Here is a 25716-nt window from a genome sequence, read left to right as displayed (position 1 = left end):
CATACGCGGGATCCAGACCTAGACATATTAAGGGAACATATACGTGTTCCCGCACGAAAAATGGACAGTTCGTCTGATAAGTGATACAAATAAACTGACCAATTTTTAATTAGTATAATATATATTTTCGTTTAAAAAATTATGAAAATTTTGGTACATTTAAAATACCTACTTATATTAATATCTGAAAACTATAATAATTTTAATACGATCCTGTCAGTAAATCCCGTCCAATATTCTCAATTCAAGCACACATAAGAAAACACGTGCAATAAATTTTATACTTACGCAGAAGTGAATTTAAGGTTAAAATCGTTTGTTCAATAACATGCTTCTGTCATTAAATATGATAAACATTACACCTTATTTATATTTACGGTGTTTTCCCATGAGAGAATAATAAAAAAAGTAGTGAGTATATAAGAGCATCCCATCGTCTTTTAGAAGTATAGACTTTTGAAAAGTTCAAGCACAAACATCAACATGAAGATCTTTTTCTTTGTTACTTTCATCTTCTTCGCTATTGCAGCTTTGACTTCGGTTAATGCACAATTAAGTAAGTAGATTATTATTTTTGTAAATTTTTGTAGTTTTCTTTTTAAATATTTATTATGTATGCTCTATTGGGACTTGATAGGCCCTTCTTGAAATCGTGTTGTCTGTTTCTCTAAAGAAAAGAATGCTGAAGGTAAAACGATAGGGTCCTAGAACTTGGTTCAAACATCTCTCTTGCTCCAAGGAAGAACCATATTGAATCTAGAGTCAATATGTCAAAGATAATTAAATTCTTCAAGATTTCGTTGCATGTGTTTAATTTGTCATTATTTTACATCGATTTTCATTTAAATTTTCTAAAAAAAAAGATGTTAGTAAGTGAGTAGTTAGACTACTCACAGGAAGGTTTTCTAAACGTAATTCATTAGACGTATTGTCCGATAATCACTTCATATCTTTACATGATGTTTCTTTGGCATTGTGATAAATGTCAACCTTCATCAGTTGGTTCCAGTGTCATAAATTCTGTTAAAGAAACCAAACAGTGCTCTACTCTCAGTTTCTTCCAAAAACTTTAGTATTTTAGCATTCACTCCATCGGGACCAAGTACTTTTCCATTTTTTGGCGTTTGTTTTGCCTATGTAACCTCACTTTGTTTTATGAAACTGTTATGGCAATCGTTCTATTATGTTTACTTCTTCCATGAATTCAGAAAAGCAGTTTTCTATTCGTTTAACTGTTCACTGATATCTAATATGGTATATCCGTTTTTGCCTTGTTTCCAGCGATATGTTGTTACGAAATTATGTTGTCGCATGTCTTATATTCTGTTTAATTAGTGAGTGGATATTCTTATATTCGTTTTATATTTATTTCTTATGGTGGCACCACGGCACCACACTTCGCTATGTGTTATTTACGAGTATTATGCGTCTTATTCGGCCGCATAGGACGAAGTGTGGGGGGTTCATTCATCTATTCGCACGTATAACGCATAAGTACGAATAGCAAATGGGCCTGTCCGTCCAGTTGTTGGTTTTTGACACATTTCAAAGCACCACACATAGAGAAGTGTGGTGCCGGCATGACATCTCTTCTTTGGTCTATGAGTCTCAGTATTTCTATTGTAAAACCTTGTTTTCTTTTTGTTTTTCCTACACTCAATTTTGTTTCTTGAACGGTATTTATATCTCTCTAATATGTTTTTCATTCTTGTCCAGTTTTCTTCTGTACTTTCATCTTTGAATGACGTCAATTTTATTATTTGTTCTACACTGGTTATTTCCTATTTTACGGTATCATCAGGTCTGCTATCTTGGCTCTACCAATAGTAATTGTTTGCTTATTCGCCCTTTTAACCCCCTTTAATACAATTTTTTTTTTAATTTTATTTTCTTTATTGATAAGATGTGTTAACTAAGCTCTCTTTCATTCTTTGGCTATGTTTCCGTTTTTCTCTGGTTTATTATATTAGTTTATTTATGCCACTTTTTTTATAAACGACTCTAGAACAAGAATAAATAAGATATTTAAACAACGTTCCACTTGTTTGCCCACATTTCTGCTCTTTAAGTTCCTGATCTGTTTATTTGTTCTCTGAGATCTACAATTTTTATGTATATTTTTATTTCTTGACAAATATTTGGGGTGGGTCTTGTGTTGTGGTTTTTAGTATGATTTCCATTGTACTCATATGATTACATATTACAGGTGCTAGTTTATATTTTCCATATTTCCTATGAATCACTGCGAATCTTGTGGCTACATTATTTCCAAATTTTGTGCAATATTTCTCTTAATCTGTTTCCTGTAATTCTAACATTTTTTACATCATTTTTGTATTTTATTCAATTTCTAGTCCGTAAGTTTAGCATTTTATATAATTTTCCGCAAATCGCCAGGAAATTTTGACATTCCTGTCAAAATTTCTTGAAGAAAAAGTCAGGACTTCCTTACTGTAAGGAAATGTCATTTCCTTACTGTAAGGAAATGATATTTCCGTACAGTTGTTAGTGTTCTACATAAATGATAGAAAAAATTGTCAAGTTTGACAATTCAACCTCAATACGTTTCCATAGTAACCCAAGTAATTTTATTAGGAATTTCAAAGCACCATTTATTTGGGAATAAAATTATCGCGTTTTTTTTTAAATCAATCAATATCTGTCGAATTTTAAACGATTTGCGGAAAAATAGTATGTTTACCTCGTAGGAAAAGCCACATTCCTGGACTCTGTGTTGCTAAGTCTCGGCTTGCGCCTCGACTTAGCAATCTTCACAGTCGTCCAGGAATGTTAAGCTTTTCCTACCCGGTAAACAATGTACTAATCCTACAAATTTGAATTTCACTGAAAAAATTGTTTTTATCAGCTAACTTATTAGAACTTGCTTCTTAAAACATGTAACTCCAATAATTGCAAATATTCCTGAAATGAAATGTTACAGAAATTTAGAAATAACTGAGTATAATATTAACAAAACAAAACTTAAAAACAAACGCAACCATGTCGACCAACCGCTTCTTGTCATGTTAGTTGACAACAGGGATGGTCATGTGGAAATTAAACAGGGGTGCTATGTTTTTGTGAATTATTTTATTATTTAATACAATTTCCATCGATTCCAAGTAACCTTCGATCAGATAAACATGTATTGCAGTTACTTGATAAATAGATCTTTTTTATTATTGAAGTGTTACGTATTTTTTTATTATTGAGTTACGTTTTTGATGTGCTAAAAAACAGAATATTATATCCAATACTGATAGTATGTTTGTCTACATATTAGTTATCTTGCTCTGTATTCTCTTTACAACTCATTACTTCAAAACCATGTTTATCCGTAATTTGCTAATTATTAAGTAGTTTACCAACAGTTCATTGTTTCTTTTCTACCGTAACAGTGTCAAAATAAATAATCATAATATGTTTAATAGGTCATTACATACTAACTATATAATTTAATATTGAACATATTCCAATATATTATATTATACAATTTACTATTTTATTTGGAAATAAGCCACAATTTAAGTTAAAAATGAAATTTATTGACGTTTCGACTTCCACTTCGGAAGTTATTAAGTTAAAAATGAAATTGCCGCTTATTTCCCAATAAAATAGTAAATTGTATAAGATGCCACAAAGAAACAGCTTCAGAACAATATATTTTATATTTACCTATATTTATTTCTTTATTTAAGACGAAGGAGATGCTTGTGTACCCAGATCTGAACCTAAATGTGGACCAGGACTAAGATGCTGCGGATTCCTCAAAAAATGTGTCAAAGATGAATAAAACCAAACTTAATTTTGTACTCTTTTTATAATTGGCGCTATTAATAATGAAAATACCAAAAAAATTTAAATAAATAAATATAAAAGTATACATGCTTGTTTTTTTATTTAAAATAATAGGTGTTGTATCTCAGTAACAGGAGAAAAATAAATATATGTACCGGCAATTTTAAAACTATATACGAACCGGAGAAGATATAAACATATTATAACGTCATAAAAGAAATAAAACGAATAAATGTAGACATAATAGGGGCCAGTAAAGAAAAACAAAACAGCTGAAAAATCTTTTACAAGTTTTTGAAGCTTCTAAATGGGGGATAGCTTAGGAATGCGTACAGTTGATTTTTCTTTGATTTTTTTTTAAAACAATCATAAAATGTGAAAAATCAGTTTTTGCCTAAAAAGCAGTTCTGATTCATTTTAGAGAAAAATGGTTCAAATAAAAGTTGAGATTCTTAATAGTTATTTATGATATAAGTGTTAAAAGTACACGTTTAAGGCACGCATGTGAAAGTTTGCATAATGAGCGATAGCGAGTTCTGCAATTCACATGAGTGCCTTAAAAATGTACTTTTTAACACGTATATCATACAATATTTTTTCTACAAACGTAATTACAGGACAATATCTACAAAAAATTTTACTTGAACTTGACTGACATTCCATTTTTATATTTTTTTGACATTACATCAAAATTGCCTATACAGCCAATACAATTTGCAGTGCCATAAAATTTTTAAAGCACTAGTGCCTTAAAGTAGCATTTTTAACGCTCGTATGGAGTGCTAAAAATTGCATTTTTAACACGGTTGTAGACAGGGCCGCCGCTAAAGTGTTGGCCGCCCGTGTGCAATTTAATATTTTCTGCCCCCCTTTTAACACTTTAGTCGTTTCAACATAGGTACTAGTATTTAAAGAAATGTGCAGGAGATACATCGTAACCGTAACAGGTATATGAAAAATAATTGCTCTGATCTCGACTTTACTTTTAGACCTGGATCGCGCGTACCAAAAAAAGTTGACTAACAGCAAGCTGAAAATTTGTTAATAGCTTAACGGTGTCTAGTCGGACAAACTTTGATGTATGGGAACACTGGAACAGGAGAAGTTTTAATCGTGGAACAGGTTAAAAATTTGTAACGTCAGACATAACTTCCAATTGATTTGTCACCATTTCATTAAACTCTCTTGCAAAAATCAGACTGGTGTCTATGACCAACTGGGTATTTTAATGAGTGAAACACGAAGAATATGTCAAATGACAGGAATCATGTTGGTTAGTAATAGCAGTCTGATTTTTGCATGAGAGTTTAATCAAAGGGTAATAAATCAATTGGATATTCTGTCCGACAAAATACATGGGACGTTTTCGTAATCTGACGTTCCAAATTTTTAAATTGTTCCACAATTAAAACTTCCCCTGTTCCAGTGTTCCCATATATCAAAGTTTGTCCGACTAGACAACCTTAAGCTATTAACAAATTTTCAGCTTGCTATTAATCAACTTTTTTTTCATACGCGGGATCCAGACCTAGAACATATTAAGGGAACATAAACGTGTTCCCGCACGAAAAATGGACAGTTCGTCTGATAAGTAATACAAATCAACTGACCAATTTTTAATTAGTATAATATATATTTTCGTTTAAAAAATTATGAAATTTTTGGTACATTTGAAATACCTACTTATATTAATATCTGAAAACTATAATAATTTTAATACGATCCTGTCAGTAAATCCCGTCCAATATTCTCAATTCAAGCACACATAAGAAAACACGTGCAATAAATTTTATACTTACGCAGAAGTGTATTTAAGGTTAAAATCGTTTGTTCAATAACATGCTTCTGTCATTAAATATGATAAACATTACACCTTATTTATATTTACGGTGTTTTCCCATGAGAGAATAATAAAAAAAAGTAGTGAGTATATAAGAGCATCCCATCGTCTTTTAGAAGTATAGACTTTTGAAAAGTTCAAGCACAAACATCAACATGAAGATCTTTTTCTTTGTTACTTTCATCTTCTTCGCTATTGCAGCTTTGACTTCGGTTAATGCACAATTAAGTAAGTAGATTAATATTTTTATTAATTTTTGTAGTTTTTTTTTAATAAAAAGTGAATTATTTATTATGTATGCTGTATTGGGACCTGATTGGCCCTTTTTGAAATCGTGTTGTCTGTTTCTCTGTCCGATAGTAAAAGAAAAGGATGTTGAAGGTAAAATGATAGCGTCTTAGAACTTGGTTCAATCTTCTCTCTTGCTCAAAGAAAAACCTTATTGAATCTAGAGCTAAAATGTCAAATATCATTAAATTATTCAATATTCCGTTGTATCCGTTTAATTTGTTTTTATTTTACATCGTTCTTCATTACATTTTCTAAAAAAAATATTAGTTGGTTAGGTAGCAGTTAGACTACTCGCAGACACATCTTTTTAACGTGATTCACCAGACTTGTTGTCCAATAATAGAGTATAGAATAGAAATATGCTTTATTGTCATGAAAAATTTAACAATTTTATAGACAAAGCTTACAAGAATCATAAATAAAAACAATAACAAATACAATTTACTAAAATTATACAAATCGTCAATATAAATAAAACATAATAAAGTCAAATAAAAATCAGTAACAATCTATTGCAAAATTAAAAAAAAATGCAAATTGCGTAATATACCTTAAGAAATTTAATAAGTAATTTAATAAGTTATGCTGCTGCATATGACACTCAAATATAGATTAAGATTCTACTTATACATAACAATACTGTAATTTCTTAGTTATTGGTTAAGAAACTCTGCTATTGAATAATATGGTCTTTCAGATAAATAGGTTTTAGTCATTTTACGGAACTTGGAGAAAGATGTTGCAGATTTAAGTTGTAGAGGGAGATGGTTGTATAGTTTTTTTGCAGAATATAATATAGATTTCTTTACTAACTCACTGGACGGGATCGGTAAATAGATGTCAAAAGTAGAATTTCTGGTGGAATAGTCATGTCTAGGTCTCTCTGGAAAAACATGTAGATGTTTACGAATTAAGCAAACAGTTTCTAAAATATATAAAGAAGGTAATGTTAGAATTCTGTGATCTTTGAAGTAGCTTCTGCAATGTGTTGTTCTTTTGAGGCCAAACAGATATCTGATTGCTCTTTTTTGCAATTTAAAAATAACATCGGATTGGGCAGCTGTACCAAAACCCCAAAAAGGCAGACCATATCGAAGATGGGACTCGAACAATGAAAAGTATGTTATTTTGGAAGAGGCTAAATCCATTTCCTTAGAGACAGATCTTATTGCAAAGCAAGCTGAGGATAGTTTCTTGCTTAACACATCGATATGAAGGGACCATTTAAGGTTGCTATCTAAAAAAATACCAAGAAACTTTACAGAATCAACGATACCGATCTGGCTGTTATGAAGAGGTAAGGGTTGAAGAGTTCCTTTATAGGGTAATGCTACTGTTTTATCTACGTTAAAAGAGAATAAATTAGAATCTGACCAGGATTTTATTGTGAGTAGATCAGAAGTTATAGTAGCATGAAGAGTTGCGATATTTGAGTTGCTCCAAGTGATACTGGTATCGTCAGCAAAAAGAAAAACTTTTCCATCGATTTTTAAACTAGTGATATCATTAATAAAGATAAGGAAAAGAAGAGGACCCAATACTGAACCTTGCGGTACCCCACATACAACATTTTTGAGACTAGAGTCTGTATCATTTGCTCTAACCAGTTGTTTCCTATTTTCCAAGTAAGATTGAAACCAGTTCAAAGAAATACCTCGAATTCCATAGAAATCTAGTTTTTTTATCAAAATGTCGTGATTTACACAATCAAAAGCTTTAGCATAATCACAAAAAACAGTGGCAGTGTGGAGATTATTGTTTAATGCTTGATAAACCTCATGTAGTACAGAAAACATGGCATCGGTGGTACATTTATTATTTAAAAATCCAAACTGATTTTGTGATAAAATCTTGTTATCAACGAGAAAGGACATAAGTCGGGCTTTTAGGAGTCTTTCAATAATTTTGGAGAGTACCGGTAGTAATCACTTCATATCTTTGCACGATGTTTCCTTTTCATTGTGATAAATGTCGACTTTCATCAGTTGGTAGTGTTCCAGTGTCATAAGTTCGGTTTAAGAAACCAAACATTGCTCTACTATTCTACTCTCATCTTCTTTTAAAAACTTTAGTATTTTAGCACTCACTTCATCGGGACCAAGTGCTTTTCCATTTTTTGTCGTTTGTTTTGCCCATATAACTTCACTTTATTTTATAGATGGAGCTGTTATGGAATCGTTCAATTGTTGTACTATGTTTCATTCGTCTATCTTAAAAATAATTCCGAAATGTAGTTTTCTATTCTTTTAACTGTTCATTGATATCTAATATTCTGTGTCCATTTTAGTTGTTTTCCATTTTAGTGGGGATTTTTTTAATTTAATTTTCCATTTCCAACAATCGTTTTTTTAGATTATAGCGTCATCTATCCATAATGCGAAAAAATGTCTCGAATAAAAGTTACTTATTTTTACGCAATGAATCCAAATCTGCAATAAAAAATGGGGGCTCCCATTTAAGATTTTAAAGTAACCAACACCCCATCTCCGTGGGGGTCGTGTTTGGTGCCATTCGATAGATTTTTCAAAAATATTGAATAAGTGTATTTTTAAGTTTTTCGATCTGATGTTCATTTCGCGAAATATCGCGGGATTCGTATTTAAAATATTAAATTTACCCCCCAACCCCTTCCGTGGGTATTCGTGTTTGGTATCATTCGATAGATTTTTGAAAAATATTGAACACTTTTTTTAGTTTTTCGAACTGTCATTAATTTCGCGAAATATTTGCTTTTTTCTTGTGAAACGTTGGGACTCACTCATTTCCTTACGCCCCGCTCAAATCGTCAGATTTTTGAAATATACTCTGTTTTGCATGTACTTAACTTACCTTATCTTATTCTGACGATCTCGAGTATTTCTAGGGATAAATTTTTTTTTCGCCCCCCCCCCCCAACGAACCTGCATTAAGAGCCAATATATGGTAGAGGTACATATTCAGGGTACAAGGTTTCTCCCCATGTAATAATCTGACGCGTTCGAGTAACTGCAAAAATCCCCGCTTGGGCTCCCCTACCATGATAACATTCTCTAGAAACTAAACAAAAGTGTGATGATATAAATTATTTTATTATTTAACATACATTTCCATCTAGTAACTGCCGATTACATAAATAGTTACTTGATAAATAAATCCATAAATAGATCGTTTTTTATCATTGAATCTAATTTTTAGCAAAATATTTAATCTGAGATTGATAATAATTATTATATTCTGTTCTTTGTTGTCTTACTCCGTTTTCTTTTTACAACTCGTTACTTCAAAGTCATGCTTATCCGTAAGTCGCTAATTATTAAGAAGTAGTTTACATAGTCCATTGTTTTCTTCCTACCGTAATGGTATCAAAATAAATAAATAAATACCGTATATGATATTACATACATTGTAATTATACAGTGCGTCCATAAAGTAATGCATAAATTCAGTATTTCGTAAAGCGGCGTCTTTCAGGAAAAATCCCGAAACAGGTCGATTTTTATCTTTAAATTACGATTTTTTGGCATATATATCATACTAATGACGTCATCCATCTGGACGTGATGACGTAATAGATGATTTTTTTTTAAATGAGAATAAGTGTCATATGATAGTTCATTTGAAAGGGTATTCGGGACCTGATTCGGGATCTTTCCTTAAAGTTACCGGTTTACGAAATATTGAATTTATGCGTTACTTTATGGACGCACTGTATAATATCGATCATATCATATTCGAATACATTTTATATTTATTTTTATTTTTTATTTAAGACGAAGGAGATGCTTGTGTACCCAAATCTGAACCTAAATGTGGACCAGGATTAAGATGCTGCGGATTCCTCAAAAAATGTGTCAAAGATGAATAAAACCAAACGCAATTTTGTACTCTTTTTATAACTGGCGCTATTAATAATGAAAATACCAAAAAAATTTAAATAAATAAATATAAAAGTATACATACTTGTTTTTTTTTACTTAAAATAATAGGTGTTGTATCTCAGTAATAGGAGAAAAATAAATATATGTACGGGTTATTTTAAAACTATATACGAAACGAAACAGACATAAACATATAACGTCATAAAAGAAATAAAACGAATAAATATAGACATAATAGGGGCCAGTAAAAAAAAACAGCTGAAAAATCTTTTACAAGTTTTTGAAGGTTCTAAATGGGGGATAGCTTAGGAATACGTACAGTTGATTTTTCTTTGATTTCTTTTAAAACAATCATAAAATGTGGTAAAAAAATCAGTTTTTGTAAGGAGATCGGAAGATTGGAAATTATCAAGGCTATCCTGACCTTGTTTACAGGTGACCTAAATAGTTCATTAGCGGTGCAGCCAAACCACTTTATCAAATTCCGTAACCACGACATTCTTCTACGGGCTAGATACCGTTTACCTGCTATTTGTATTATATTTTGAAGTAATGCCCATTTATGTCCTCTCATCAGGTGACCCAAATATTCGAGTATTCTTCGTTTTATCGTTAACACTGGAACTTTTCCTATCCTTCGTATTACTTTATTACTTCAAGGTTTGTGACTCTTTCAACTTAACTTATCTTCAGCTAGAGCTCCATTTTTCCGGCCCCTTTTGATTTCCCGGGAATTGGGAGTCGGTAATTTGGCTTTCCCGAGAATTCCCGGGAATCGGGAAATTTAAAAATAAAAAGAAGACATTGTTGTTGTTTTAATTTGTCAATGCAATTAGTATATAAACGTATAAATTTGATTACAAATTAAAAATGTTTAGAGAACTTTAAAATTTTCAAGGAAATTTTAAAAATAGAAAAATTATGTGTTTAATCTGAATTTTCGTTGTTCTTATTATCGAAATATGTTAAAAAAAAACATAAATTGTTGAGTGTTTGATCTTTCAGGGTGGCTCTTTTTTTTGTACAGAAATTTGCTGAAGTTGAAAATCAGACCTTCTGTTGATGTAGGTCTGATAATTTTTAGTGTAGTGAGTAATTTTTTTAAACTCCCGGTCAGCTGATTTGCACCAATATAATAACGTATTAAATTTCCTATGTACTAATTCTTCATAAACATAATTTTAATTCAAAATAAATCTCTCTCCCTCTCGTTCCATCCCTCATTGTGGAGTATTGGGCGCTTATGCGTTTCTTGGAAAAAAGTGTAAGATTGCTGTCTGGCCGGGACAGCGCATCTTCTTTTGTTTTTATTCTCTGGATAAATTGTGAACTAATTCCCTCCACTCTCTTCTATCTTTTGCTCTCTTTTTGACTTCGCCCCATCTTAGTCCAATTTTTTCGTGTTCTTTCGTTGTTGTTCTTTTCCAGCTGTTGTCTGGTCTGCCCCTCTTTCTTTTCCCCTCTGGTTAGTATTCAAGTGCTTGTCTTGCTATGCTGCTTTGGTCTTTCCTTAAAGTGTGGCCGATCCATTTCCATTTTTTTTCCTTGACTGTAGTAGATACGTTAGTTTGCTTTGTCCTTTCCCATAGTTATGTATTAGTTATTTTGTTTGGCCAGTATATTATCAGGATTTTTCTTAGAGATTTGTTTACAAATGTTTGTAGTTTTTTAGTTGTATTTTCGTCCTGTTTCCATGTTTCTGCTTCATAGAGCAGTATACTTTTAATGCAACTGTTAAAGATTTTAATTTTTGTTGTTTCCGATATTTCGTTTGTTTGCCAAATTCTATTTAAAGCGTTGAATGCGTGTTGCGCCTTTGTTATTCTCGTCTGTATATCCTTTTTACAAATTCAAAATAAATATTTATGTTCTAATTCTGGATACTTCCAAATGAATCAACTCGTCGCATAAACAAAAAAATGTTTAAGCTGACGGATATGATACATTCTGATTTAACGCCAAAATTGGATGTTTTAAAAAATTATTAAAAAATTTATATTTTAAGTGAAATAATTTAAGATGATTATTGCAGACAGAGATATTAATTGTATTAGAATCATTTATTCATTTTGAGTTAGTAATATCTCCGCTAATAATTTAAAATAAAATATTTAAAAAAATTCCGGGAAATTTGTAAGAATTCCCGGGAATCGGGAATTCCATTTTTTACTGATTTTCCGGGTTTTTTGTCCCGGGAATTTCCCGGGAATGCAGCTCTATCTTCAGCACTCGACGGTAGCACCGCATCTCGAAACTTTCAATATTTTTTAAGTAAAATGGAATATTTTTTTTTCAATTTTATGTTCATATTGTAAAAATGAAATTTGTATTTTATTTTTTATGTTGTTCTGTTTGAGAGTTCAGGCCACTACAGCATAAATATAATAGCGTGTTAAATACGTATCCTCTTAGCATTCTTAATCGTAAAGGGATGCTTATATCTCTGTTGCAGAAGAATTTTTTCAACTTTATGAAGGTGGCTCTGACAATTTCTATACGTCTTTTTATTTCATTGATTTGGTCTCCAGTTTCGTTTATTCCAGTTCCCAAGTATTTTTAACTTGATATTTTTTCAATTTGAATGCCGTTTATACGAATATGTGCTGGTTGTGCCATGTTTTTACTTAAGACCATATACTTGGTTTTTTTGATATTGATGTTTATGTCATAATTGTTGCAAGCAATATAATTTATGTTTGTAAATAATCGTTGTAATTATTCTACTGTTCTTGCAACTACTACAGTCAGTGTCGTCCGCGTATCGAATATTATTTACAAATTCTCCATTGATTACGATTAGTGTTGCCCAAATGCAAGACCAAGACGAGACTTAGACAGTCTTGGTCTTGGTCTTGCGCCAGTACACCTGGTCTTGGTCTTGGTCTTGGTATTGCGCTCCCGGTCTTGGTCTTGGTCTTGGTCTTGCAGCAAGAGTCTTGCAAGTCTCGCAGTTGCCTATTAGCCTATTGCATATCTTTGAACAACGTGACAGAGATGTACATTTTAAGCTAGAATATCATAGCCGTAGTAAAGACCAACCAAATTAATAAATATCTAGACCAGCGGTTCTCAATTTGGGGTGCATGTACCACTGGTGGTACATATCATTATTTGCGGTTGTACACAAAACGCAAACACAGCTAAAATCAGCACCACAATTATTATTATACTTAATTAGATTATCTAGCTAGATGCCTATTTCAGTTAGTTGGTAACAAAAATAATAAAAAGTATTTTATGGTTCATGACTCAAAAAGATTGAGAATTACTGATCTAGACAACTGATACCGGGTGGAGTTTGAACCCATGATCTAAGTGATCCGTGCCTATGGTCTAACTAACTAAAGTTTATTAGAAACTTATATATTTTATTATATTAATACAGGGTAGCAAAGCCATATCCATGATGAACGGCATTCTGTGGGACCAGACAATATCTAAAGCGAACAAACAGCTCATATACAATAGCATACTTGAAAGTAAAATCACATATGGCAGTGAAGTTTTTCCACTGAAACAAAGAACGGAGAAAATGCTACTAGTAACAGAAATGGACTTCTGGAGAAGAGCAGCAGGCAAATCAAGAAGAGATCGGATACCAAATGGGAGAATACGAGAAATGATGGGAGTCACACATACAATAATTGATGACATTAAAACAAAACAACTAGTATGATACGGCCATGTACAGAGAATGCCAGATGACAGGATCCCTAAGAAGATTTTGGCATGGACACCACAAGGGAGAATAAAAAGAGGAAGGCCGAGAAGAAGCTGGAGGGAGGGAATTGAAAAAGGACTAGAGGAAAGAGAAATCCCTCCAGGTCTATGGTTAAACAGAGAAGAATGGTGGTTAGGAGTCGGAAGGCGTCGAAGAACGCTGTAAACCGATAGTAATAGTAGTAGTAGTGTATTTTATTATCCAATATAAACGAATGTAATGTCCAATATAAGCGAAAATATGAGGTTATCGTTGTAATTTCAGTATTTTATAAATGCTAGAATATTCCACAGAGTGATGCTAGCTCTGTGAAAAAACACACTTTTATTGGTACACTCGGTCTACAGTGACAATAATAATTGACCTGTCTAGCAACAAAAATATTACAGCGATATTTATAAAAATAAGGCAACAAAAAAATCACTTAAATCCCACAAGAGGCTTAGGAAATTCAAGACATTAACAATGACCTGTTTTTAAGGTGGTGAGTAGATTTTTTGGAGAAGTGTATATTGTTAATTTCGATATTTTATTTACACTGTTCCTTTGTCTCGTTATCATACTTATTCATACTTTTAAATAATAGCCGCGCTGTTTTCGACGCTTCGACAAATTTTCTGTAACCCAGTGATCTCATAGCATGGGTCATAGCACATTCAGCAAAAATAATACATAATAGTCTATATACCGATAATTTATCAGCAAGGTGACATATTTTTAAAAAGTTTGGATACGATATTTGATATTACTGTCGGCGTCGCAAAGAAAGAATGTTATGTTATGATTAGAAGGCGACTATTCTCATAATAGGTCTGGATCCCGCGTATGAAAAAAAAGTTGATTAATAGCAAGCTGAAAATTTGTTAAGAGCTTAAGGGTGTCTTGTCGGACAAACTTTGATGTACGAGAACACTGGAACAGGGGAAGTTTTAATTGTGGAACAGGTTAAAAATTTGGAACGGCCAGACCACGAAAACGGCACATGTATTTTGTCCGACAGAACTTCCAATTGATTTGTTACCCTTTCATTAAACTCTCATGCAAAAATTAGACTGCTATTTATCACCTGTCACAATTCGTGTCATTTGACAGGTTCTACGTGTTCCACTCATTATCATGCCCATTTGGTGATAAATAGCAGCCTGATTTTTGCATGAGAGTTTAATGAAAGGGTAACAAATCAATTTGAAGTTCTGTCGGACAAAATACATGTGAGGTTTTCGTGGTCTGACCGTTTAAACTGTTCCACAATTAAAACTTCCCCCGTTCCAGTGTTCCCATATATCAAAGTTTGTCTGACTAGACACCCTTAAGCTATTAACAAATTTTCAGCTTGCTATTAATCAACTTTTTTTTCATACGCGGGATCCAGACCTATAATCCGGACAACTAATTTCAGAGAAGTCGTCTGATGGGAAGGAAAGTACAAAATATTTTATTTTTACATTGTATAATGACCTGAGTACGTGTCAAATGTGTCAAGTGTTCTTCAAATGGATATTTTGACTCGCTATGTATGTTTATGGTATCGTTCGTAGTGAACATAAGTCCAATTTTCAAAATTTTTGTTACAATTTTTTTTTGTTTCTCATAAAGTATGTAAGAATATATCCGAACTAATATACATACTCCCTAAAACGACCCTTAGTTCTCACTGCAAGACGCAAGAGTCTCGCAGGCTAAGTCTTGTTCTTGCTCAAGTCTTGCACGGTAAGTCTTGGTCTTGGTCTTGCTAAAATTAGGCGGTCTTGGTCTTGGTCTTGCGAAAACGCAAGAACAAGACCAAGACTGCAAGACCAAGACCGATTTTGGGCAACACTAATTACGATTCCTTCGTTTGCTTGCAAAAGGGCTTCCTGGCAGAGGCTTTCACTATATACCTACATTAAATAGCAGTGGTCACAAAATGCATCCCTGTCGTACTCATCTACATATTTCTATTGCTTGTGATGTTTTATTTTATATTTTGATGTTAGCTTTGTGATTCCAATATAGATTGAGAATTATTCGCAGATCTTTATTATCTATATCCTTTCTCTCAAGAATGTCTCTTAGCTTATCGTGGCGTACTGTATCAAACATTTTTTCAAAATCGATAAAACATGCAGGTACTTCTACATTAACGTCTAGGCATCTCTGTGTAAGAACGTTCAAACCAAAGAGAGCTTCTCGAGAACCTAGTCTTTTTCTAAACCCCATAATGTGTGTATTACTAATATCTGACTTCAATTGTTGATAAACTCGGTTGTGGATGATTTTTAGAAATATCTTTAGTAGGTGGTTCATTAAAGATGTTTTTAGTAGATGTTCTGAACGTTCTTCTTCATTGGATTTCTTTTCCATTGTAACGAATGTAGACAACAGCCACTCTTGGAGGTATAATACCAGTATTGTATATTGTGTGATAATATTATACCTTAATAATTAACCTTAAGAAATAAAAAAAAATCAATAAGTTAAGCCGCTACATATAATACTGAAACTATGGTCTGAAACAAATATGGTCTTTCAGATAGATAGATTTTACGGAACTTGGGGAAAGATGTTGCAGATTTAAGTTGCAGAGGAAGACGATTATAAAGTTTTTTTTGCAGAATATAATAGATTTCTTTACTAACTTGGTGGACGGAATTGGTAAATAGACGTCAAAGAACGACGTAAATTTGATTTACGATTTACTTGTAATTTTATGTTTTAACTTTTATTATGCAGTGTCCAATACGTACTGGCTAATAAATACGTGAATTGCTTTAGAAAGATAACAGCTACGTATAAAAACACAATTTGCTCGTATTTTATGTATAGTCTTAAAATCATGAAGTATTACATTTTTTTGGCATATTTTTTGGTAGCTGTTCTTGCTATTTCCTACGTTGAAGGAGCTGACGATGATGGACTTGGTAAGTAAACCAATGTGATGAATTATAATTTTTTCTTCGTTTTATATAGACATACCTTTTTGATACACTTAATTAACCGTAATCAACCAAAGAATTATATACAGATTTCTGTTTGGTCTATCAGGAAACAAGTGTGTTACAAACCTATTATAAAATATGCATTTCCTTTATATTTGTTTTGCAGATAGACGACTTTCTCTTTTTGTTTGCTGCCCTTACTAAACAACATTATTCTATCTTCAAGTTGAGCCGAGCCGAGCCGAGCCGTGCTTTTGACAAGCTTGAGCTCAGCTCGAAATTTCGAGCCGAGCTCGACATAGAAGCTCGGCTTGAACGTCGAACTGCAGGTTGAGCTCGTGGCTCGTTTCGGCTCGGCTGGAATTTATTCCATATTATACGGACACACTGTATAATGAAAATACATATTTGTGGTCTGAATTAGTTATTCTCAAACAAAAGTATCAGTCGTAGCAGAATGATGTTTTAATTTTTTGTCCCAATATTCAGAAAACTGCTAATATCAATAGCTTAAGGGGTAGGCGCAAAACCTTGGCCCAACTCTATTTAAATGCATTCATTTTTTGTGAATCCTGAGAAAACTAATAAATATTTTTAAAAAATTTAAACGCAGAATGAATGATTATTACATTATTACCGAGGGCCGAAGGTTCCTTAGAATAAACAAAAAGTATTTTTAAATGAAATATTTAAAACTAAAAATCACACTAAATTTTCTCTTTTATTCACCCCTATAACTTATTAAACTAATAAATATTATAGAAATTGTCAGGGACTTGCCGCCCTAGGTATAGAATAGAAATATGATTTTTTGTCACTGAAACACTTTTATAATACAATACATTTATAAATACAAATTTTATGGACAAAGCTTAACATAAAGTCAGAAAAAAAAATAATAACAATAACAATAACAAATACAGTTTTCTAAAATTTGATAAATCGTCAATATAAAAAAAGTTAATAAAGTATAGAAAAAAACAAAACCGATATATTGCAAAAATTAATAGAAATTGCAAAGTGAACATACAACAATTAATACAGTCATATGAACTAATAGGTTTAAGCTGCTGCATGTGACACCCAAATATAGATAAGTTTGGTTACTTGTACATTACTGTAATATCTTAGTTAGTCATTAAGAAACTCTTTTACTGAATAATATGGTCTTTTAGATAGATGAGGTTTTGTCATTTTACGGAACTTGGGAAAAGCTGTTGCAGATTTGAGTTGTAAAGGGAGATGGTTGTATAGTTTTTTTGCGGAATTAATATAGATTTCTTTACTAACTTAGAGGACGGGATCGGTAAATAGACATCAAAAGTTGAATTTCTGGTGGAGTAGTCATAATGAGGCCTTGCTGGAAAGACATGAATGCGTTTACGAAATAAGCAAACAGTTTCTAAAATATATAAAGATGGGTTAAAATTCCGTGATCTTTTAAATAATTTCTGCAATGCGTTGTTATTCTGAGGCCAACAGATACCTTATTGCTCTTTTTTGTAATTTAAAAATAACATCTAATTGGGCAGCTGTTCTAGAACCCCAAAAAGGAAGACCATATCGAAGATGAGATTCGAACAAGGAAAAATATGTTAGTTTAGAATATGCTAAATTGAGTTCTCTCGAAACAGATCTTATAGCATAGCAGGCTGAGGCGAGTTTCTTACTTAACAAATCGATATGAAGGGACCATTTGAGGTTGCTGTCTAAAAATACCAAGAAATTTTACAGAATTAACTGTAGAGATCTGGCTGCTATTAACAAGCAGGGGTTGAAGAGCACTTTTATAGGATAATGCCACTGTCTTATCCACGTTAAAAGAGAGTAAATTAAAGTCAGACCAGGTTTTTATGGTAAGCAAATCAGAAGTTATAGTTGCATGAAGAGATGCAATAGTTGAGTTGCTCCAAGTGATACTGGTATTATCAGCAAAAAGAAAAATAACGTCAATAACGTAATGTTTCATTCTGCGTTTAAATTTTTCAAAAATACTTATTAGTTTTCTCAGGATAAAAAAAATAAATGCATTTAAATAGCATTGGGGCAAGATTTTGTGCCTACCGCCTTAAGTTATTAATATTAGCAGTTGAATTAGCATCTGAATATTGGGACAAAAAATCCCATCTTAAGTTTGAAGAAAAGACCCATCAATCCATATGTCAACAGGTTTCACGGCTTTCCCCATTTGGGGTCTGTTTTTCGTTCTCGTCCCCAAAACTCCCAAAAATTTCGAAAATTAAGTCCCATCTTTGCGGCTTCTAATAGTATCGATCATTAACTTTTCAACAACGAATGTCTAATTTTGAAAATCGGTTCAAAAGTTACCTATCTCAGAAATTTTACTCAATTTCTGTTTAAAACAAGGCAAATGTTTGTGGGTATGTCTGTATGTATGTTGGTGGAAAAGTTACACCGATCTGAATTTTTCTCTCTACATTTTAAGAGAGTGTCAGGGCCGATTCAGAACCGGTGTAGTTTATTACTTTTGACCACCCATAAGACAGCGATAGCACTGGGTAGGTAAAACAGAGCATATTTTTTGGGTGAATGTAACTCAGGTTTAAAGAGAGATAGGAAAACCTATGTGGTCAGGATCGAACATACACACGGCTCAGTATAGTCGAAAAACTGATAAGTTGAGCTTTGAAAATTTCGGTTTTTCGATAATTATTCAAAATTTCCAACTACGAATTACGCTAATAACTAAGCATTTGTAGGAAAACTCCAGACGCGTCTAACAATGTATACCTTATATCTGGGAAAATTCGAATTTTTAAGTTATAGGCCTCATAAATATGATCAAATCAATTTACGATGGGAAAACAGATTTTTAAGCTCACCAAATCCTATAATACCTTTGGATACCATATTTGATCTTATGTGCATCAGACACTACTTGTAAATACCCGCCAAACTCATGTTTAGTGATCAAAATCGGTTTGATCTCCAAACTATAATCCATTTAACCATTATCACCGAAATGGTCTCTAAGGTTATAGTGGTTACGACGCTAAACTTGATCGGACAACCCGAGTTTATTTTCCAGCTATCCCATATTTTTTTCAATCTATTTCAAATAGAGAAAAAACTCGATGGACAAAAAAATTATAATAAAAAAATAAATATTGGGATGGCTGGGATATGAACTTGGATTGCCCTATTATAAGTTTAGTGTCGTAACTACTAACCCATTTGTGCGATAATGCGGCAAAGACATTATTTTATAGTGCTTAATAGACCGGGCTGTATCGTCGACCCCGCTAGCGAAATTATTCCGATTCAATTTTTTTGCACAAACTTACTCAAAAGAGGTCCTTATAACATATCCACAGGGTGCCGGGCGGTGCCGTGGTCAAAAAATTGTTTAAACAATTTTTTTTAAACAAATTCACAAAATTTTTTTTAGATAATTTTGGTCATTCTGAGCAAAAAAGGTCTCTAGTGATTTTTCTCTAAAGTTGATTGTTGTCGAGTTATATGCGATTAAAAATTTGAAAAATGCGAAAATGGCCATTTTCAAGGCTTAATAACTTGATTAAAAATTAATATTATGAAATTCAAAGAGTCACCAAATCAAGTTTCAAACCACTTTTTGTCCTGAAGAGATTTTTGTCATTATTTTATTACAAAGCTGCTATTTTTAACTACATATTAACAATTAGCGCTACAGTGCAACTGCATCGTCACCCCCGTTTGCGAAACTATTTCGATTAGATTTTTTTGCACAAATTTACTTAAAAAGAGGTCCTTATAACATATCCACAGGGTGCCGGGCGGTGCCGTGGTCAAAAAATTGTTTAAACAATTTTTTTTAAACAAATTCACAAAAATTTTTTTAGATAATTTTGGTCATTCTGAGCAAAAAAGGTCTCTTCTGTGATTTTTCTCTAAAATTGATTGTTGTCAAGTTATATGGCCTTTTTCGCATTTTTCAAATTTTAAATCGCGTATAACTCAACAACAATCACTTTTAGAGAAAAATTACAACAGACCTTTTTTGCCCAGAATGTCGATGATTAACTACAAAAAAAATTTGTTCGAAGTGAAAAAATTATTTTTGTGAATTTGTTTAAAAAAAATGGTTTAAACAATATTTAGAACACGGCACCGCCCGGCACCCTGTGGATATGTTATAAGAACCTCTTTTTAAGTAAGTTTGTGCAAAAAATTGAATCGTAATAATTTCGCTAGGGGAATTTGCTAGCTAATTAATTTATAAAAAAGTTTGAAAACTCTTGATACAAGGATAAAAAACCGTTATTCGCCGTAAAAATGAGTGGCACAAACAATAGTCCAGCTACAAAAGAGCTGATATGAATATAACGTGGCTCAAAAAGATATTTTCAGTTTGATGGAAAATATTGTAGTTTTATTTTGAAAGATTTTTCCACAGAATTTGCAAGATTTGAAGTAAAACGCGCCACAAAAGGGTACCTTTGATAACTGTAGTTTGATGCTCTTTTATGACGCTCTTTACTTCAAATCTAGCAAGTACTACGGAAAAATTTTCAAAATAAAACTATAATAAAAAGACTAAGTTTTCACTCTAATGGCATACAAAACAACATAATGTTACTCTACATCCCACCAGACTGAAAACAATGCGAACTTTTCTCTGGTTACCACTCCAAAACCCCTGCTTTTGGATTTACTTTGAGCTCTATACGCTTAACACCATTATAATTCCATACCCCCCAGAGACCTTTAAGTAGATGTAACCGTCCCCCCAGTGGCGAAGCGTGACTTTTTCTAAAGTGTTACCAAAACTAGATGTAAAAAAATCTTATTGAAAAATAGTTATTTATGAAACAGTTCGTGAAGTATGCTTTTTGCGAACGCACGCGATATTTAGAGCACGAGCGACAACGGAGCGAGTGCTATACATCGCGTAAGTTCGCAAAAAGTACTTCACGCACAGTTTCATACAATATTTTATCTACGATAAACAAATAAAAAAACTGTAACTCTTCGTCACTGGAATTCATTTCTATTCTACAATTTTTAGAACTTTGACATTTAAAAATCCTAACTACTTTCAAACCACAAAACTGTCAAAAATGTTGTTGTAAGTTAGGGTGACCAGATCATAAACTTGAAAAAACGGGACACATCCAAGGAGCAGTAGCGTAGAATTTTTCTCTGGGGAAGGGGGTTGACTTATTGTTTTGCATTGTTTGTGAAAGACAAGTTACATTTTCCTACTTTTTTTATATATTTTTCATATGCCCTGAGGGAAAGGGAGTTTAACCCCCAAGTCCCCTCTCCGGGTACGCCACTGCCAAGGAGGGTTTGAGGCGATATCCAAACGGGCAGGATGAAACATGGTCTTTTAGTCAAGTTGGGACCTACAAATCCTTTTCAATTTACCTTTGAATATGTAATTTACGTACGATCAAGACTGCGAAACAAACTAAAAAAACGCCAGAATATCATGGATCAACAATCCGTCGGAACAAAACAGTTGTTAACTGAACATCAAATAAAGCAATTTTACAAAAAAGTCAGAGCAACAAAAAATAAGCCCAGCATTAAATCAAGCAAAACAAGAGGACTAAAAAACCAAAAAAGAGAAACCGTATTTGAAGAGAAACAGATCAGCAAAATATGGGAAGAATATTACGAAGAAACGCTATTCACTAAGAAGAAGGAAACACACTGAGATGAAGAAATAAAACCGTAGAAAATAACGACGATGTCGAAATTTTCACAGCAGAAGAAGTACAAAAACAAATAGTAAACACCTAGGAAACGGAAAAGCAGCAGGGGAAGATGAAAAGGTAGTGGAATTAATAAAATACGGAGGGAGAGAATTACATAAAGAAATAAACCAACTAATACAACAAATTATGGACAAAACTGACTACCAGACGATTGGAACACAGGTATTGTAGTACCTATAATATATAAAAAAAAAGGAGATCGGGAGGAGTGCGAGAATTAAAGAGCAATAACTTTATTAAACACCACATATAACATTCTAGCAAACATACTAAACATGACACTTAAATAATGCGCTGAACGAATATTAGGAGAATACCAGAATGGATTCAGACCAAGGAGGTAGATGATTAATTTCACACATACAGTAAAACAAATAATTCAAAAATTAGAGAATACAACAGAGAAATTCCCCGAATATTCATAGATTTCAAAAGCGCTTTTGATATAATCAATCGGACGAAAATGATGGAGGAGATAGAGAATGTTGGAACCCCAGAAATATTAAGACAAATTATGCTAACAATAAGCCTAAAGAACACCAAAGCAAGGATCAGTTTCAACGAACAACTTCTAAGGAGATAAATGTAAATAAATGAGTGAAATAAGGTGACTCTGTCTCTCCGACACTATTATTTAATCTGATATTGAAAGTAATCATAAGGAGGACAAACTTGTATCCACCTGTAGCTACTTGGAAGTAACAATATGGAAAAACGGAAAAGAACAGAGGAAAGAATTCTGAAAGGCAGAAAAACATATGGAATGATTAGAAATCTGTTGAGAAACAAGACAAGTATAATATGAACCAATATAATACCTTAATAAGACCTGTTGATACATATGGGATGGAAACAATGACGATTAATAAGAAAGAGGAACATAGTATTCCGAAATTTGAACGAACAATAATGAGAACAATACTGGACCACAACGTAATAAGAGAGGGAGAAATAATAAAATGAAAACAAATGCCGAAATTGAAGAAACAATTGAAATTGAAGAAAAAATACGAGACATTTAGGCGTCCTGAGAGACTTTTTCGGGACACCGGGACAAATCGTTAAAAAACGGGAAAATCCCGTTTTTTCGGGACCTTCGGCCACCCTATTGTAAGTCATTGCTCATATTGTCATAAATATGACAACGCGAAAGTTAAAGATACCTACTTGATTATATGAAAGTGTGCCAAAAAAAACCCATTGAAAGTGTGCGAAAAAGTAAATCCCATTTAAAATACATTGTTACTTCACGCACACTTTAAACCCTTCACTCACTGCTATCTATAATGACAGTTTTCACAAACTAAAAACTTATACATAATATGACATAAAGTAGATAATAATTATTTTGAACCTCCCAAATATAAGTGTTTGTTTTCAATCATGTGGGATAAAATTAAACAAATCACTATTCCCAAAGTATATGCATGTAATTATGTATACATATATTATATGCATGTAATAGGTATATCAATAAATAATAAACAAACTAAACAGATTATTCTACAATAAAATTATCGTCAAAAATAAATAAGTAGGAAACAGAACATATTTTGAAAACTAGTGTTTATATTTTAAATCTATTTTCAATCATTTCATTTTTTTCTTCAAAATTATATATAAAAAAAATATATAAGGATAATGATTTTTCAAGTAGTTGATCGATTACGCAGCAACATTCTTCCATGTTCAAATGCACGAATAGCTACTAAACTAACGTTACCAAATTGTAAAATGGTGACAATACTGATATACACAGCGTGTCCGCGCCGTCTCTGGAGCCGTCATTCCTTCAAAATTTTCAGTCCCGGGCGATAACGAGAATCATCTTTCGTTACCAGAACTAGAAGTGGTAACGGAGTATAATAACGTACAACGGATTCAAACGTATTCGCATGTAATCTCGCCAATATTTTCGTACGTCTAGTTGGCTATTTACTGAATTAGGTAGGTTACTACGTATTAACAAATATTTCTGTTGGTAAAAAATATAAATGGAATTATTTCATAGTCATAAAATATTTATTTGCAAGATTTTTAACTGTTACCAATGGTAACAGTGGTTACATGGACGCTTCGCCAGTGCGTCCCCCTTAGAATCATCCTGGTTACACCTCTGCTGGTTACACCTTCGAGGCTTCTACAATTTGCAAGCCATACGGATGCTGAGACTAAGGAAGATGAGGGAATTTTACAATTTATATTTCACGTCTCATCTGCTCAGCGCGGTAAAGTTCCAACGAGAATGGTTAAAAAATGAATAACCATTTTGTTCCCATTCATTGGGTTCCCATTGTTTTCAGTCTGGTGGGATGTAGAGTAACATTACGTTGTTTTATATGCCATTAGAGTGAAAACTTAGTCTTTAGCTAGCAGTTGCCGCTAGGGCATCTATAGTCCATTCAATAACGGTAAAATATTGCAAAACCTTTAAATTTTAAAGAACCGCTTGGATTGACATGAAATTTGGCATACACACAGCTAACAAGTCAAAGAAAAAAAGTGATATTGTGCCGATATGTGCTTTTGCCCTGGGGGTGGTTTTCACCCCCTCTTGGGGAATAAAATATATTCGTCCAAACAAAGTCAGGAAATGAGTAAACTGGCTAATTTAAAGTAACTTTTGTTCTATAGAGTTTTTTCACTAAGTCAATACTTTTCGAGTTATTTGGCAGTGAATGTGTTCATTTTTTCAACAAAATAACCACGCTTTTAGACGGTTTTTCGCAAATAACTCAAATTGTAAGTATTTTGTCGAAAAAGCATTCTTAGCAAAAATATAGCCTATAGAAAATTTAAAAAAATAGTGAATATATCACGTTTTTTTATTTAGTATAAGCAGAGTTATAGCTAATGAAATATAGGTTCATATTCGTCAAATTCCAAGTGGAATAATTTAACGTGAAATAACCAAAAATGAAGCACATTTCGGGGAAAACTCATTTAAACTTATTTAAAGTGTTTAAAAAAATTTTCATTTTTGTTTTATAAAAAAAATTTCTAGCATCAAAATTAAACAAGTTACGCTCAAAATAAAGTTAGTCCCTTTTGGTTTTGGTAAAAAAATCGAGAAAATCACCCCCTAATTAGTATCTTAAATTAACTTAATCGTAACGACTTCACAAGTTTCTTGACTCGTGTATATATTGTTTATATGATCTGTAAGTTTCATCGGTTCAAAGTCCTTATTATTGAAACGGCTGTAGTTAAAAGGGGTTGAACGAGTCACTGATCACGAATGTATGCAAATTTAGAAACACCAAATCTTGATCAATTTTTGTCCAACAGAAAAACAAAAAAATACATGATATTCAGAAAAGCAAATCTGACTTTTTTTGTATTTCGAGACTTTTGGTATCTCTAACAATTTTTAAGTTATTTTGAAAAAAAGCATATTTTTCAAAATTTAAATTTTTAAAAATTTTACTTTGAAACCATTCAAAAATAAACACTTTGAATCGATGAAACTTACAGATCATATAAACACAATATAAGTAAAATAATTTATGGAGCGGCAACGATTAATTTCATTTAAGTTGCTAATTAGGGGGTGGTCTTCCCGATTTTT

At 32.5% G+C, this 25716-nt stretch overlaps 1 long non-coding RNA gene across 4 annotated transcripts in view; it reads left to right on the top strand.

Moving 5' to 3' along the window:
* Positions 1 to 368: 368 nt before the first annotated feature.
* LOC126879743 (uncharacterized) overlaps positions 369 to 25716 on the top strand; it is an 83955-nt gene continuing 58607 nt past the window's right edge. Inside the window, exons 1-2 of one of the 4 annotated variants that reach the window (XR_007696235.1) lie at positions 369 to 556; positions 3699 to 3883. This is a non-coding gene — a long non-coding RNA (uncharacterized LOC126879743). Of the gene's footprint in view, positions 557 to 3698; positions 3884 to 5594; positions 5867 to 9678; positions 9864 to 25716 lie in introns of those variants that run through there. The other 3 variants (XR_007696238.1, XR_007696237.1, XR_007696246.1) reach the window with 3 other exon arrangements.

This window comes from Diabrotica virgifera, chromosome 1 (assembly GCF_917563875.1).
Source record: "Diabrotica virgifera virgifera chromosome 1, PGI_DIABVI_V3a".
Classification (NCBI taxonomy): Eukaryota; Metazoa; Arthropoda; class Insecta; order Coleoptera; family Chrysomelidae; genus Diabrotica; species Diabrotica virgifera.
This window is presented reverse-complemented; position numbering and strand designations above follow the sequence as displayed.